We start from the raw sequence: 241 nt of genomic DNA on the forward strand, positions 1-241 counted from the left end.
CCAGTACTGAACAATAGTACCAGCTACACAGAAAATATGTGTCCCCTAAAAGGACTTTTTTGTCATTTATGCATAAAACAGGTTTTTTTGCTCTTTGAGTTATTGATTTTACAAAATGTGCAAAAAACGTTAGAAAACACATTTGGATGTACAATGATATTTTTTAAAAACTGAATTTATATGTATTTTCTAGTCTAAAATGAACTCACTATGGTGCTTTGACAGCACGTGACCTGCAATG

This window comes from Ctenopharyngodon idella, chromosome 5 (genome assembly GCF_019924925.1).
Source record: "Ctenopharyngodon idella isolate HZGC_01 chromosome 5, HZGC01, whole genome shotgun sequence".
NCBI classification, from domain to species: Eukaryota; Metazoa; Chordata; class Actinopteri; order Cypriniformes; family Xenocyprididae; genus Ctenopharyngodon; species Ctenopharyngodon idella.